Genomic DNA, 13340 nt, shown 5'->3' on the forward strand with positions numbered 1-13340 from the left:
GGAAGTCATTCTCATTCTATTCTTTCCAATGCCCAACTCACTGCAGAGCAGCAGTCTGGAGGAGTTGCTATAATTTATACTACTCAGAGCACATTTTATTTTTTAAAAGAGGATTAAAGTCATTAACCTGGAGTAGAATTACAGGGGGCTCAGCTGTTGCTTATAAGGCTCAGCAACTTAGAAGGCTGGTCCTTAATGATGTCACTAATCTCTCCACCCAAGTTCCACCCATTTTTTTCTCTTTAATGGTAGAAGCTACCAGTACCTTTACACAAATGGCCCTGGTGGATTTTGTCTTCCTGTTTAGAGATGGCCTTATTGAGTACGATTTTGGGGGTATTAGAATGGACTTCTTGCACTTTTCCAACTAACCTATCTACTAACTAACTAACAACCAACTTCTCACCAACTGAGACCATGGGACAGGTCTAAAGCCCCTGTGATGTATAAACGACTATGTAAAATTCTTTCTTGAATGTTTCTATTACTACAAGGTCAGTTGAACAAGGCGGGGAAATGAAGAAGTTTAACCAACTGAGCCACCCAGGTGCCCGGGAAATGAAGTTAAAGATGTTTGGGGAAGTTATTGAAACTACAGGGCTCTAGTTACTTTACATGTATATTCCCAATTTTGTTGAGGGCTAGATTGTTAAATATATTTCGTGGACCAAATTGGGCTATTTTAGAATAAATTCTCTCGAGTAGTGAATGAAGAAGACATGTGTGACTTAAGGATCCAAAATATTTCCAAGTTTGTTTTAGGCTTCTGGAAGTCTCCCCGTACTTTCCCTGTTTGACCATTGCTACTCATGTTGACTGCAGGGCCACTCCACAGTAACGGATTACACAGAGTCACCATCTGGTGAGATGTGGGTAGTTTCAGTGCTCTGGACCTGTGAAAGGGGGTTGTGCTGAGAACTAGGGTATTTAGCTTGTGATGGTTTAGGAATTGTTATCCTGAGACATCTCTCTGCCACACCAGACAGAGTTATTCTCCCTTTCTAGATACTTTTGGCTTTCTTGATAACTCATTATAGTGTGTGTGTGTGCGTGTGTGTGTGTGCGCGCGTGCGCGCATGCAGAAAGGTGTTTTTAATATAGTTTAATTCGAGAGGTATTCCTTAGTCATCTACTACGATTAAGACACTGTTTGGGGCACTGCAGGGATTTGGAGGGAGGCATAGAGACAGTGGCCTTGAGTTAGTATCAAAGTGGGGTGAGGAGATGGGGCTCACAATGGTGAAGAAATAGAAGACAGCATTTTAAGCATTTTGCTATATTAAAAGAAAGGAAGATCTCATCCACTAGGGAAGCTATCCTGATTTACTCACGTCTGCTGGTTTTTGTTTTGTTTTCTCCTTCTCCTGTGGTGAGGCTTAGGATCAATCTATAAAAAGTGAAAAATTAATAAAGGAAGTATTTTAAAGTACCTGCTTTTAGGAACAAAGCACATATGAGTGGAGCAATTACAAGCTCTTTAAAGGGCTTGCCCTTGACTTAAAAGAGAACTTTCAAAATGGGCACCATTTCTTAGCTGATTCTTAATTATTCAGGAGCTCGTTATCCAGTTGGAGAATTATCTAAGTTGCCCTCTTTTTCTCCTCCTTTTATTTTTGCCTCTCATCTGATCTTTGTGTCCTTTTTATATATTAATTCCTCCATAGCTGGTAGGAAGGAGAATAAAAAGATTAATTGCAAACCTTTAGGTAGATTGGTTAGGAAAGGGCTCTGATGTTTGGGTAAAATGAGAATAATTGGCAAATTGCCTATTTGTTCTGGTCCGTTATCATCATGGGTAACGACTGATGGAAACCAATGGAACTGGGCCTGCTGGATGACTTAACATCAAGACGCAGGAGGAAGGTTCTTAATGTTCATACTTTTTCTTTGTTTTATACATTGTGCCAATAGCCTGCATCATATAATGATTTTGTAAAGTCTTTATGCTTTTTTTTAGTACACTATTTAAATTTTGGAGTCTAAAATAAATAAGCTGGATTAAAATGGTTATAGCTGCAAGGATACATGCTGTGAGATGCTTCCAGAAATCCGTAAGTTAAATATGAGTATTTTGGCTCTAATGCACCTTAGCCAATTAGAGTTTATGGCAGCTGTCATTTAATATTAGTGTCCTATAGTTAAAAGATGAATACTTTAAAATGAATGTGTTTATGGTTCCTTAAGATAACTCGTTTGGCTGGCCAGCAGGTGGTTTTTGTTAGGATCTGTTCTAGGATATAAATGGACAGGAAGTGGTCTTCCAAGGTATTTTTCTTCAGCTCTTTTAAAAAAGTAATGTTAGCAAGGGATAGTAAGATAAAATGCCTATTGGATCCCTGAACCCACTTTCTTCTTCTTCTTCTTCTTTTTTTTGTTTTAAGATTTTATTTATTTGAGAGAAAGAGAGAGAGAGTGTGAGTGCACAAGTAGGCAAAGCAGGAGGCAGAGGGAGAGGAGAGTCAGGCTCCCCACTGAGCAGGGAGCCTGACATGGGACTCCATCCAGGGACGCTGGGATCATGACCAGAGCCGAAGGCAGACGCTTAACCCACTGAGCCACCCAGGTGTTCCTCCCTGAACCCACTTTCAATTAGTTCATGGAAATGTATAAATGTGCAGCTGGGGAGTGTTCCTTAGAGCTGAGAAGATTACTGTGCATGCTTTTGACTTCGTGAAGGCAGCACATCCACAACACCTTTCCCAGAACCACGGCAATCAAGTCAGAAGCTTCTCTTTCTTATATTCAAAAACGCTATCAAAATGATTAATATAATTTGAATGAGCACTTTCAGATAAGAGAGACATATGTTAAAATTCTGACCTCTGGATAAAATTTTATAAAGCCCTTTTCTCTCTTGTCTTACCTCCTTTACTAGCTCCTTATATAGATTGCAGTCACCAACACCCTAAGATGTTCTCTGCCATTTTGGCATCTAAATATCTCAGAGATTGTTTGGATAAAGACATTTTAGAAATAAACTTTAGACATGGAATTTTGAAAACACATATGAAATATATGCAATTACAATGAAAGATTAAACAGAAATCTCTGAATGTTTCACATAAGGATTAAAGAATTTGAGTCAATTAACCCCAAAGGGAAAGGCCATAAAATAAAACCAATAGACAGACCAAAAGAATTGTGATTTTTCCTTGTGGAGGAATGATTCACTTGGCACCCCATACTGTTCCCTAAGAATTTAGGATGGTATTTGGATGGTTGTGCTGGTTTTGTACTTTATACTGGGGATGTGTTAGGCAATGATTCCAAGGGTGATGATTGAGTAGAGAAGTTACTTTCAAATTACCTCTGAAACAAACTTGTTTGAATTCAAACTCATCCCTTCATTTCTGATATGACAGCACCATGTTTATATCTCATATGTATTGCAAATTTTCCATATTTGAATTTCTTGATCTTCCCCTAGAAATATGCTTCTCTTCTGGTCTTCATAAGTAAATAATACCTCTATCTTCTTAGAAACTTGGGAGCCACCTTTGACGACTCCCTCCACGTTTAGCGTATCATCAATTCACCTTGACTGCACTTTCAAAATATGTCCTTTTTAAAAAGGTTTTATTTAAATTCCAGTTAGTTAACATGCAGTGTAATATTAGTTTCAGGTGTTATAGTGATTCAACATTTCTGTACAACATCTGGTGCTCATCACAAGTGCACTCCTTAATCCCCATCACCTATTTAACCCATCCCCCCAAAGTGTGCCTCTTTACTCCCCCAACTTCCCAACCCCACCACCTGAGCCTGGACTTCTGCAGTAACCTCCTAAGTGATTTTATAACTTCCACGTTTTACTTTTTTTATTTAATGAAGTTTTGTCTTTTAAAATGTACAGCTGGTGGGATCTGTTCGTGCATCTTCACCGGCAGCTGGGGCATCTCTACCCTTGGTGTTTCTGGTGTAAATTACTTGAGCTCTGTGCTTTGAAACCAGTTTAATAAGTCCTTTACTAAGGAACTCCTGAAGGTCTGCCCTGGCCAGAGGACCTTGAATCCTTAGTCTCTCAGAAACAAAGCTAGGGTTATAAGCTTGTAGTTGGGAATTTCCTTGTAGAGTTTTGTTGCTTTGTTAAACAAGACCAGATTATTGAGCTTGTCTCCAACTTTGCCTTTGGACCACTTCTTCTTTTGACTTTGCCCCCAGATTTGTTCACTGGGTCTTTGTCTTTTTGGCTTTGACTTTCTGTCATATTTCTTCTTCTTGTTGCCTTTGGGTGACATTGTGAAGCTCAGAGAGCAGTGGCCACCCCTGCAACCCCGCTAAGATGTCAGACAAAAAGAAAGCTAACTTCCATGTTTTTCTTTCTTCAAACTCTTCTCCACACAGTGGTTAGAACTGGGATAAGCCATACCACTGTAATGTGGTATCCCCAAAATAGAGTGTTTCAACCAAGGTAGACATTTAATTCTCTCTCAAGTAATATTTAATCTAAGTGGGAGTTTTCAGCTAATGGTCTGTTCTTCTATTGTCAAAACATGGTTTCTATTTTGGGCCATAGACTCCACTTGTTACTATCTTCTAGCAGCAGGTAGGAGGGAGAGGTCCAGGGGAACATATATCTTGTTCTTTTTGGAGACTGCCTAGAAGCTTGGAGCATTTATATAACTTCCTGATGGTCACACAACTATTTGATGACAGAGCTGATGGATCTGAGGTTTGTGTGACTCCAAAGCCACGATATCACTCTTATGGGGAAAGAAAACCTATAGCTGTTGCACTCCAAATTAACATTGAACCTATTAAAATTCATATTTTGAAATAATTATGTAAAGTTCTAATTATTTAGAGTATGACACTATTAAGAGTGAAGATAAATAGATGTAAGAATATTTGAAAAGTATATCTGTGGATGATAGGAAACAAATATATCGCCACTATAAGGGAAAAATACTCACCTTCTACTGATGGTATTGGAAACAGAGGTGAGAAAGAAAGTCTCTCTTGTGGGAGTTCTTAACTGTGTGGAGCAAAGTCCTCAATAAAATAAAAAACTTAATTTTCAATTCCATTTCTTGGTTATATTCATCAAATAGTTCTAGTAGAGAGGTGTTACAAAATGTAAGTGGCTCCTCTCTCAAGTTAACATCAAGTAGAGAATAGGGGAAGTCAGACCTCAGTATACCGAAAGCTATGGCCTTAACCCTGGGTGCTGATCTCTGGCTACATCCATGCCTGGTATCAGTAATGGGGATGGATCCTATATTGGTTCACTAGAACTGCTGTAACAAAGCGTTACAGTGTAGGTGGCTCACAGTTATTTTTTTATTTTCTACGATTTCATTTTCTCATGATTCTGGAGGCCAGAAGTCAGAGATCAAGGTGTCTGAGGGTTGGTTTTTTCTGAAGCCTCTCTTCTTGTCTTGTAGATGGTAGATGGTAGTCCTTCTTTCCTGCTCCTTCCCGTGGTCTTCCTTCTGTACCTGTCTGTACTTAATCTCCTCTTCTTCACTTTCTTCCCTATTTTTATAAGGATGAGGGCCCACCCCCGTGACCTCATTTTACCTCTTTAAAGAACCCATCTCCAAGTACAGTCACATCTGAGGTACTAGGTATAGAACTGCAACACATGAATTTTGGAGAAACACAATTCTGCTCATAACAAGGGAAAAGAATCATTGCTTTTAAGCCCTGCCCACAGGTGGTCCTGTGTAGGATTCTCAAGCCTTTAGAATCATCTGAGTAGCTTTAAAAAAGTGAAAAACGGGGCACCTGGGGGGCTCAGTCATTAAGCATCTGCCTTTGGCTCAGGTCATGGACCCAGGGTCCTGGGATCAAGCCCCATGTCAGGCTCCTTGCTCGGTGGAAAGCCTGCTTCTCCCCCACTCCCCCTGCTTATGTTCCCTCTCTTGCTGTGTCTATCTCTGTCAAATAAATAAATAAAATCTTTAAAAAAAGGAGAAGTAAAAAACACCAATACTTAGGCATCGCCCTCAGAGGTTTGATTTGATCTGTGTGGGATGGGGTATTAGTTTCTAAAAGCTTCCTGGTAACTTAAATGCGTGGCTGGGCTTTGAACACCACTGTCCTAATGGTTATATTTCTTAACTGTGTAAATGAAAGCACATTTCTTATCTTTCTCTAAATTTTCTTTTTGAAAATTCATTAAGAAACACAGCTCCTTTTTAATGAAAGATGTGTATTCAACAAAGTAATATTCAGGTCTAAAAAAAGAGCTAAATACTTCTAAGGTGGTATAGTTCCAAATGTCAAGAGTGGGTTTTGCAATATGCATTAGGCTTACTGTGTTTTTCTGCTTAATGAAAATAAATCAAAGAAACTTGGGCATATCCCTCAGAAAGCCAATGAAGTTAGGTAACTGACACTTTAATGATTAAGTTGACTAAAATGTCATACCTTTTAGTGAGGAATGTTTTAAAATGTAACTTTGTTTTACTTTATTCTTTTTTAGTTCACAGAATTTCCCTCTCAGCAAATGGAAAGTTCATTTAAATTTTTATTATTGCACTATAGTTGACATACAATGTTATATTAGTTTCAGGTGCACAACATAGTGATTTGACAATTCTCTACATTGCTCAGTGCTCACCACGGTAAGCGTGGTCACTGTCTGTCACCATACAACATTATGAAAATATTATTGACTAGAATTCCAATGCTGTATTTTTTTCATCTCTGTGACTTACTTATTTTATAACCGGAAGTTTGTACCTCTTATTCACTTTTCCCTATTTCTAGTGAGGAAATTTCTTGATTAAAGAAATGTTTTTTGGCTTTCAGAAGGAGGCTAGATTTTCCTTTCCAGATGATATCAAAATCTGATAGAAATACATTGATTTAATCAGGCCTATTTCTGTGTTTTGAAGTGAAGCCACTTATCTGGCATTTTTCATTACAGCTTGACAACAGCTGGCTGCTTCCCAGAATGCAGTACTGTGACAGAGATTATTTTATGAAGTCATGGATCAGCTGCTTTTGTAACTTGCTTTAATTGATTATGTGTACATTATTTCACTCTCTGGGCTTAAAAGAAGACTGCACTTGAGTGAGGAAACAGTTGATAATTGATAAAAGACCATTTCTATTATGCTATGTTACACTGTCTTTCCCATTGTGCCTTAATAATATATTTTGGTTTCAGTTTTTTTGAAAGTTTTTAAATACTGTTTTTAAATACTGTAATTTCTATTTTGACTGAATCGTGTAGCTTTAGGAGCAATATTTAGGATCACAAAAACCATTTGAACTATAGAAAATACTGTTCCAGTAGTGTAGTTGATTTTTATTTGTCCTTTCTCTTTGGTGATTTCTGACAGAGATCTGAGGAAGTGAGCTTTTTCTTTTCCTTAAGGATTTTGTTTATTTGAGGGAGAGAGAAAGCATGAGCAGGGGGGAGGCAGAGGGAGAAGCAGACTCCTCACAGAGTAGGGAGCCCAATGTAGGACTCGATCTCAGGACCCCGAGCTGAAGCCAGATGCTTAACCATCTGAGCCAACCAGGCATTCCAGAAGTGAGCTTATAAGTAAAACTAAACAACAAGAAAAAACCCTAACTATTACTGCAAGTGTGCAGTACATAGTCACTTCCTAAAATTGTGGGGTACCCATGTCTTGCTGGAACTATAAGAATTCCAAGGGCTGACATTAAACTAGACCTTAGTATATCGATAAGCATAGATACCTCAGTTAAGAACACTTAAGAGTGCAGAAATTCACTAGCACAGACCCCAAACTGGGGAACCAAATAATATGTTTTTCTTTTATTCATACTGAGGCCTGACCTGGGGCACAAGTGTCCACATAGAGTGAGGTAGTGCTTTTCTCAATGAAAGGTGCTACTTTTGGTTAAAAATCGAATAAAAAAGAAAGAGAAATGAGGTTTTGCGTTTCAGTTTTAATCATTTTTCTCATGGAACCGGGAGTGGAGATTTGGTCAGCAACTCAACGCTGCTGTAATTCTCAGTTATTGTGTGGATTGTTAGCCCTCACAGTTCTGTTTTCCCTCTCTCTGCCTTTTGCTAATGGAGGAAATAGCAAAACCTCGTAGATACGGCTCCTGGCAAACATTGCAGTTTGGCCTCCCTCATGCCTTTAATATTGTTTTATCTGTATCTTGGGGATCACCATCCATTGGCTTTAGACTGAACTACTCATAAAGATGTCTTGGGAAGCCTTTAAAATTGATCCCTCAGTTTTATCCTGGACTTAGTGAATCAGACTTTCTGAGGATGAGAATGTGGAATCTTTGACCCTCTCCTGGGTGATTCTTGGTGTGGCCAGTTTTTCGCTGGTCGAGGAATGGTCTCCGGGTACTTGTGCTCTGTTCTTTGCAGAATGACTGTTCTCAATTCCTTCTAATCCTCTACGTTTCCAGTCCTAACTTTGGCTTCAGAAGATGACTGGGTTCTTCCTTTCATTCGAAAGTAAGTCCATTCTGAAACTATCCCTCATGTTCCCTTTGTTTACCTCAGAAACATGTCTCTAGTTATCGTCTTGCTTTGAATTTCACAGAAAAGGGCTCCCTGATCAAAAAGTAAACTCTACTTTCTTTTCAGTTTATCCATTATCATCTTTTTTTTTTAAGATTTTATTAAATTTCTTTTTTTTTTTTTTTTTTTGAGAGAGAGGGAGGATGAGGAGGGGTAGGGCAAAGGAAGAGGGACAAGTAGAATCCCTATTGAGCAGGGAGCCAAAAGCCAGTCTCAATCCTAGGAGCTTGAGATCATGACCTGAGCTGAAATCAAACCTTTAACTGACTGAGCCACCCAGACACCCCTATCCATTTTCATCTTTAATTTCCCTTCACACCACCATCTAATGTTTTTTTGCCTGCCTGCCTTCCTTCCTTCCTTCCTTCGTTCGTTCCTTCTTTCCTTCTTTCATTCCTTTCTTCCTTCCTCTCTCTCTCTTTTTCTTCCTTCCCTCCCTCCCTTCCTTCCTTAATTGCATCACTTCTCTTTGCCTTTGCACAACACACGTTTCCCCTATCTGGAAAATTCTCCCTCCCCTCCATAATCCCTGATACTATTGAGTTTCTCAGTCTTTTCCCCACCAAAATTTCAGAAAGAACGATGTATTTCCTCCTTGCCACTAAGCTTCAGGGCTCCTATTTTTATCACTCTAACCCCCCACCAGAGGGAAATTTCCTCTAATTATGAAATCAATTTTTTTTTCTAGAGGTTAGATTGACATTTCAAAGCAGGAAATAGAAAGTATGAAGAAAACTATAAAAAGAACATTTTTTTTCTATCTTCTTTAGAAAATAAAATTGGAAATTCAAAAAGGATACATAAATTTTATCTATTATGAACATTTGATGAGTAAGAATTGTTGTCCCAATAAAGATTCTGGCTTCCCCCAAAAGATAAGGTTGGAAGATAAATCTGTCCTAATTTATCCTTGACATAGTCATCACAAATAATCTTGTCTAATGATCCATAACTAAGGCTTTGACTACAGTACCTGATAATGGATACTCAGATAGTTTACTGCAAGGTGTTTTAAACAGATCTCTCCTGATTTGGATTCGTCTTGTTACAATGCAGGAATCCCATTATTACTAGAATATCAGAAGAATTGCCACATTCTCTGGAGTTGCCCATGATTTATAAACTATTTTATTTTTCTTCATTGCTTTATTTCTTAATTATTTAAATTAAAAAAATATGGTGACAGTATGAAAATTATTAAGTCAAATATTTTTATAGAGTATATGACAAAATATTCTTTTTTCTCTTCTCTTACCGCCTTGTTTCACTTACTGGAAGAACCACTTCAATGTGATTAGATATTTGTTCTGGCACTTACTTCCTTATTTGAAAATAATATACCTCTTGATTAATCATTTTTACTTTCTATCAAGCTATATGTGTATCTTTACTTACTTATACCTCTTCTTTAAGTTCAAAATCCCTCATAAATTGCTGTTATTTCCAAGCATGCCCTGATTTGAAGTGTGTATACTACAAAACCGCATTAAATAATTTGGTTTATGTAGTAAAGTAAAAAATTTCACTTCCTCCTTATAATTTATTATGTCTAAATTTTTAGAAACCTCTTTTCCCAGTATCTTCTTATGACTATGCCAGTGCTTTCCGCAGTTGAGTGATCTCCTGTGTGACTGCATTTCTTTTATTTTTTGTTCTTATTTTTAGCTGGAGTTAATAATTACCTCATTTTTTCCCCTTTAATGTTCTTGGAATGCTGTGTCTTCTCCTATCCTCTAAGAGTTCTGCAAAATATCTCCAGTACTGTCTTCTGTATGCTCAAGTCCTCTGTCTCCTACCCCAGTGTGCACTGTGTTCAAAGGGCCTGAGGCACAGCTGTCACTCTGGGAGAGCCCACTGCCTCTTCTTGTTTTCTAAATCCATATCCTCTTCCTTTTTAGTTTTTTTTTTGGTTTTGGTAAGGCATAACTTGCAGTGGCTTCTTGAAAAAGTGTGTTTGGGAAGTGAATTTTTTAAACTTCGCTTGGGGACTTCACCACAGGATGATTAGAGGAGTTAGCTAGATCTTTTGTTGAGGGGTCTACCCACCCACAAAATACCATTAATACATAAATCTTTCCTCTTAGGCAGTTTAGTTTCACCAGAGAAGGTTCCTCAATCCCTTGACAAGGGAAATGCAACCTGAAGGCATTCTCTGTGATTGTTGCACAGATTTTCACATATTACACTCATTTTCAGCATTGTCCCCTTCACTTGCCCTCTTCCGTGACTGCTGTGCCTGAGTCTGAAATCCCCATCATTTGCTTTCTCTGAAAAAATAAACCTCAGATTTCTAGTGTGTACTGAAGGTTAGAACTTGGGAGCTGTGGTGTGCTGGGAGATGTTTAACAACTAGCTCTCTAAAAAAAATCAAAACAAAACAAAACTCTGATTTGTAGCATTTGCCAGCTTCTCCAAATATTCATCCTGTAGTTGCTTTCCAGCTCAATATGAGGTCACTGCAGAGTTCACTCTTGCAAGCTGGTACAAACCAGCTGCAGCCCGCCAGTGATTGAAAGAGTCTAAAAATCCCTTCACTTTAGCGAGGGCCCTAACTTTCATCTTCTAGAGCACCCAGCATCTCTGTTTCGTGAGCATTTCCAGGGGCAAATTGGCTTGCTTCTTGTAGCCGTTGGCTTCACTTTTCTCCTCTCCGCTAAAATGTTCCCTCCATCTGCTTTCCACCTTCAAATGTTGGATTGTAGTCACTTCTTCATTTCACAGAAGTTGGAGTTTGTGTTCTTGTTTCCTGTCATCTTTGTGGCTTCAGAATTTTGAGAGCAAAAGGGGGCAAAAATGCCTTTATGTTGCCATCATGAAACCAAAAGTTCCACTCATTTTTCTAAATAAAAGCTAGAATGACAAAATGACACCTGATGTCATTAATAACATTTTGAATAATCTTGTCTAAATCTTTGAAAACCTAACTTATAGCATAAAACTTGGAGAAGGAATTTTTGACTTTGCTACATAGACCGAATTATTCAGTGCAGCTCTGTAGTACATACAGTTCAGATCAGGGCACGCTTGGACATTGCAGCAATTTGTGGTGGGATTTTGAACTTAGAAGATGTGAAAGAATGTGGATTAGGGGAGATATAGATCAAGTGTTGAGTTATCTTGTGTTGGACCCTCATAGGTCCTTTATCAGATATTGGAACCAAAGGTAATACTGAGTTCTGAGGAAGGTAATTTTTGGGGGGGAAATTGGGTGAGGGTGGGGTTGGGGCATATCAATTCAATTTTCAGATTAGAAGTACAGAATTAGAAACATAGAATGTCCTTTAAAAATAAAGATTTTATTTATTTATTTGACAGAGACACAGTGAGAGAGGGAGCACAAGGAGGGGGAGTGGGAGAGGGAGAAGCAGGCTTCCTGCTGAGCAGGGAGCCTGATGTAAGGCTTGATCCCAGGACCCTGGGATCATGACCTGAGCCAAATGCCGACGCTTAACGACTGACTCCCCAGAAACATAGAAAATGTCCTAATAAAATGTGTACCCCTTTTAGATGTTAATAGCAAAAACATCCTGTTTTTGTTTGTTTGTTTGTTTGTTTCTATTTTGGGGTCAACAACGATCTATAAGACAGGATAACATAGGGGTTAAGGCATAGAATTCTCAGTGTTTCGGTCTCAGGGTATGAATCTGCCAAATGCTAGTAGTCATGGGACTTGAGCAAGTGTCTTCATCTCTTGGTGCCTCAGTATTCTCATCTGGAAAGTTAAGATAGGACTAGAACCTCCTCAGAGACTTGTTTTGAGGACTAAGTAAGTTAACATATTTAAGGCACTTACAGTGTGTGAAGCATAGTAAGTGCTTGATGAGCAGTAGTTACTGTTACTCTTGCATCTGGCATTAGTAATAACCAAATTTGCACTGGTTAATACTTATCTACCTATTAAAGCAGACATCAATGTCACATTAAAGTCATACTGTTCACGTTTTACTGGAGTCTGTTGTTTGTGATCCATAGTTCTCTTGTTATTCATCACCCTCCCAATAATTTAATAGAAATTCAGCTCTAACTATGTACAGTTTTACTGTGCTAAATGCTGAGGTTATAGAGTTTCCCAAATGAACTCATTATTTGGAGAAGAAAAATAATATTAGAACCTTTCCTCATTCTTTTTTTATATTTTTAAAAAAGAGTTTAGGGCACCTGGGTGGCTCAGTGGGTTAAGCCGCTGCCTTCGGCTCAGGTCATGATCTCAGGGTCCTGGGATCGAGTCCCACATCGGGCTCTCTGCTCAGCGAGAAGCCTGCTTCCCTCTCTCTCTCTCTCTGCCTGCCTCTCCGTCTACTTGTGATCTCTCTCTGTCAAATAAATAAATAAAATCTTAAAAAAAATAAATAAAAAAGAGTTTATTTATTTATTTGTGATAGAGAGAGAGAGAGAGAGAGAGCATGAGCAATGGGGAGGAGCAAAGGGAGAGGGAGAAGCAGACTTAGGGCTCGATTCCAGGACCCTGAGATCATGACCAGAGCCAAAAGCAGATGCTTAATTGACTGAGCCACCCAGGTGCCCCAGAACTTTTCATCACTGGTCACACCAAAATAAACTCCAGATGGATCAAAGAGTTATACTTAAAAAAGAAAAATAGAGCCACAGAAATACAGATAGGAGGTATGGGTGAATATTTCAATGTATTTGATGTACAGGAAGCTTGTCTATTTTTTGACATAAAATCAGAAACATTAACACAAAAGATGGGTACATTTTCTAAATAAAAATTTAAGGGGTACCTGGGTGGCTCAGTGCATTAAGGCCTCTGCCTTTGGCTCAGGTCATGATCTCAGGGTCCTGAGATGGAGCCCTGCATGAGGCATTCTGCTCAGCAGAGAGCCTGCTTCCCCCTCTCCCTGCCAACCTCTCTGCC

At 38.8% G+C, this 13340-nt stretch overlaps 1 protein-coding gene and 1 pseudogene across 2 annotated transcripts in view; one reads left to right on the plus strand and one right to left on the minus strand.

Annotated features, from left to right (window-relative positions):
* PLCL1 (phospholipase C like 1 (inactive)) overlaps positions 1-13340 on the plus strand; it is a 365077-nt gene that overhangs the window by 125710 nt on the left and 226027 nt on the right. The gene's annotated exons all lie outside the window — the stretch shown is intronic.
* On the minus strand, positions 3813-4296 carry LOC125095048 (40S ribosomal protein S25-like; annotated as a pseudogene).

Source organism: Lutra lutra, chromosome 3 (genome assembly GCF_902655055.1).
Source record: "Lutra lutra chromosome 3, mLutLut1.2, whole genome shotgun sequence".
Classification (NCBI taxonomy): domain Eukaryota; kingdom Metazoa; phylum Chordata; class Mammalia; order Carnivora; family Mustelidae; genus Lutra; species Lutra lutra.